This window comes from Arachis ipaensis, chromosome B2 (genome assembly GCF_059453495.1).
Source record: "Arachis ipaensis isolate K30076 ecotype BB chromosome B2, ASM5945349v1, whole genome shotgun sequence".
Lineage (NCBI taxonomy): Eukaryota > Viridiplantae > Streptophyta > Magnoliopsida > Fabales > Fabaceae > Arachis > Arachis ipaensis.
In genome coordinates this window covers 12,974,561-12,978,053 of record NC_142437.1, presented here as the reverse complement: position 1 = coordinate 12,978,053, position 3,493 = coordinate 12,974,561, and positions in this window count along the sequence as shown.

Below are 3,493 nucleotides of genomic sequence, written 5' to 3'. Positions count from 1 at the left end.
GATGATTTGAGAGGAAATCTTCTTGCTTTTGAAAATACTTATTTGAAAAAAGATACAAAAAAGAAAGGAATTGCATTTTCTTCTGTAACTAACCTCCTGGATGATGAATCCAGTGATAACTCTTCTGAAAATGAGTTTGTTTTATTTGCAAAAAAATTCAGGAAAATGGCTAAGCTCAGAGGCAAAGGCAGCAGCACAAGGAAAGTGAAGAAAGATCTCAGCAAGGTAGCCTGCTACAATTGCAAGGAAATCGGGCATTTCAAATCTGATTGTCCCAAGCTAAAGAAGGAGGAAAAGCCAAAAAGAGGAAAGAAGAAAGGACTGATGGCCACATGGGAAGACTTGGAGAATGATTCTGATGATGATGATGAAGAAACCGAGACCAAGTCACAAACATGTCTCATGGCAGACCACATAGATCAGGTAGTCTTTCATAACCCTAATACTGAAGATCTTCATCTTATGATAGACCACCTTTCTGAAAAAATAAGATGTTTTCTGCTGGAAAATCAAGAACTTGAACAGCAAATTACCATTCTTAAGGCCGAAAACAGTTTTCTAAAAGAAAAAGTGAGAGAGGCCGAAACTGCTTGTGATCTAGTTGAAGAAAATAAACAGTTAAGAGCTCAAGTTAGAAGTTGTGAAAGTAACCATTGTGTTCTTGCATATGTGGACTGTTTTAAACAAAATGAAGAGTTGCTAAAAAAGGTTAAAAGACTTGAGGAAGACTTGGCCAAATTTACACAAAGTTCTGAAAGCTTGAATCACATCTTGGCTAGTCAAAAACCTCTTTATGATAAAGCTGGGTTGGGGTTTTATAAATCTGAAAATTTACATTTTGAAAATATTGCTTCATCTTCTAATGACACAAGATTTCAAGATCTCACCTACTTTAACAAAAAGGCAACTCCAAGGTTTTGTAGATTATGCAATCGGAATGGACACTTTCCCATTCAATGCTTTTTCGGTGAAAGAATGGTTGGTGACAAAGTTTATAAAATTGTTTTTGATTACAATGGCTTAGGACATAGAAGATGGTTTAACGTAAAAGGATCCAAAAAGATTTGGATACCTAAGGTTACTTAAGCATTGTTTTGCAAGTGTGCCTAGCATCCAAAAGGAAAGAAAATGTGTGGTATATGGACAGCGGATGCTCTAGGCATATGACCGGAAAGGCAACCTTCTTCATAAAGCTTGATGACTATGATGGAGGACTTGTCACTTTCGGTGATGATGCAAAAGGAAAAATTGTGGCTGTTGGGAAAGTTGGTAAAAACTTTTCTTCTTGTATAAATGATGTTCTCCTTGTACATGGCTTGAAACATAATTTGCTTAGTGTTAGTCAACTTTGTGATTTGGGTTTGGAAGTTATTTTTAAGAAATCTGTTTGTTTAGTTGTGTGTGAAAAAACTGGGAATGTTCTTCTTGAAGCTAAAAGATGCAACAATGTGTATGGATTAACTCTTGAGGATTTAAAGGAACAAAATGTAACATGCTTCACATCTTTTGAATCTGAAAAATGGCTTTGGCATAGAAAGTTGGGACATGCTAGCATGTATCAAATTTCTAAACTAGTTAAAAGAAATTTGGTTAGAGGAATCCCAAACATCAAGTTTGATAAGGATCTTACTTGTGACGCTTGTCAATTAGGCAAACAAGTAAAATCCTCTTTTAAATCAAAAGATGGAATCTCAACCAAACGGCCATTGGAAATGTTACATATTGATCTTTTTGGTCCTACTAGAACTCAAAGTTTAGGAGGAAAACATTATGGTCTTGTGGTGGTAGATGATTACTCTAGATTTGGTTGGGTACTTTTCCTTGCTCATAAGAATGATGCCTTTCATGCTTTTTCCACCCTTTGTAAGAAAATTCAAAATGAAAAGGATTTGAAAATTGCCCATTTAAGAAGTGATCATGGAAGAGAATTTGAAAATCAAGACTTTGAAAAATTCTGTGATGACTTAGGGATTTCTCATAATTTTTCATGTCCTAGAACCCCCCAACAAAATGGGGTGGTTGAAAGAAGGAATAGAAGCCTTCAAGAAATGACTAGGGCTATGTTATGTGAGAGTGAAATTCCTAAATTCTTATGGGCTGAAACTGTGAACACAGCATGTTATATTTTGAATAGAACAATCATTAGAAAAGGGTTAAAGAAAACACCTTATGAGCTATGGAAAGGAACCCCTCCAAATCTTAAGTATTTTCATGTTTTTGGATGCAAATGTTTTGTACTTAACAATAAGGAAAACCTTGGAAAATTTGATCCAAAATCATATGAAGGAATGTTTGTTGGATATTCCACCACAAGCAAGGCCTATAGAGTTTATCTCAAGGAGCATAGGACAATAGAGGAATCCATACATGTTACTTTTTGTGATTCTAACTTAATTCCCAGTATTGTGAAGGATATTGATTCAGATTGTGAAGATGGAACAAGCAAAGAAATTCCCAAATCTGTCCAAAATGAAGAATCTGTCAGCCCGGTTTTATCTCGTCAGATTGTAGGAGAAACTTCCAATTTATCTCCTGAGCAGACACGAGAAACTGAAACAGTGAGACCATCAGAAGTTCATCAAAGTTCAACACCTGGCCGAAAACCTAGAGAATGGAAGTCTATGAGGGGTTATCCTCATGACTTCATCATTGGTGATCCCTCTCATGGTGTAACCACAAGATCCTCCACCAAAAGGCAAACCGAACCGAGCAACTTTGCTCTCTTGTCACAAATGGAGCCAAACAATGTCAAACAAGCTCTTGAAGATCCATCATGGGTCAAGGCTATGCAAGAGGAGCTGGCTCAATTCGACAAGAATGAGGTTTGGACATTAGTACCTTATTCGGATGGTATGAAGGTAACGGGTACTAAGTGGGTCTTTAAAAATAAACTTGGTGAGGATGGACAAGTTGTTTGTAACAAGGCTAGATTAGTGGCCCAAGGTTACGATCAAGAAGAGGGAATTGATTTTGATGAGTCTTTCGCTCCGGTAGCTAGAATGGAAGCAATTAGATTGCTTCTTGCCTATGCTGCCCATAAGGGTTTTAAAATGTTTCAAATGGATGTTAAATGTGCTTTTCTTAATGGCTTTATTGATAGAGAAGTGTATGTGGCTCAACCCCCTGGTTTTGAACATAAAGATTTTCCTAATCATGTTTTTAAACTTTCAAAGGCTCTTTATGGCCTTAGACAAGCCCCTAGAGCTTGGTATGAAAGGCTTAGTGCCTTCTTATTAGAAAATCATTTTCAAAGGGGAACCACCGACATTACTTTGTTCATTAAAGTTTCTAATGATGATATCCTTCTTGTTCAAGTTTATGTGGATGATATTGTGTTTGGATCGGCCAATGAATCCTTGTGTGAAGAGTTTGGAAAACTCATGACTAGTGAGTTTGAGATGAGTTTAATGGGAGAGCTAACTTTCTTTCTTGGCCTCCAAATTAAACAAACTCCTAGCGGTACATTTATTCACCAAGGCAAGTATGCAAAAGA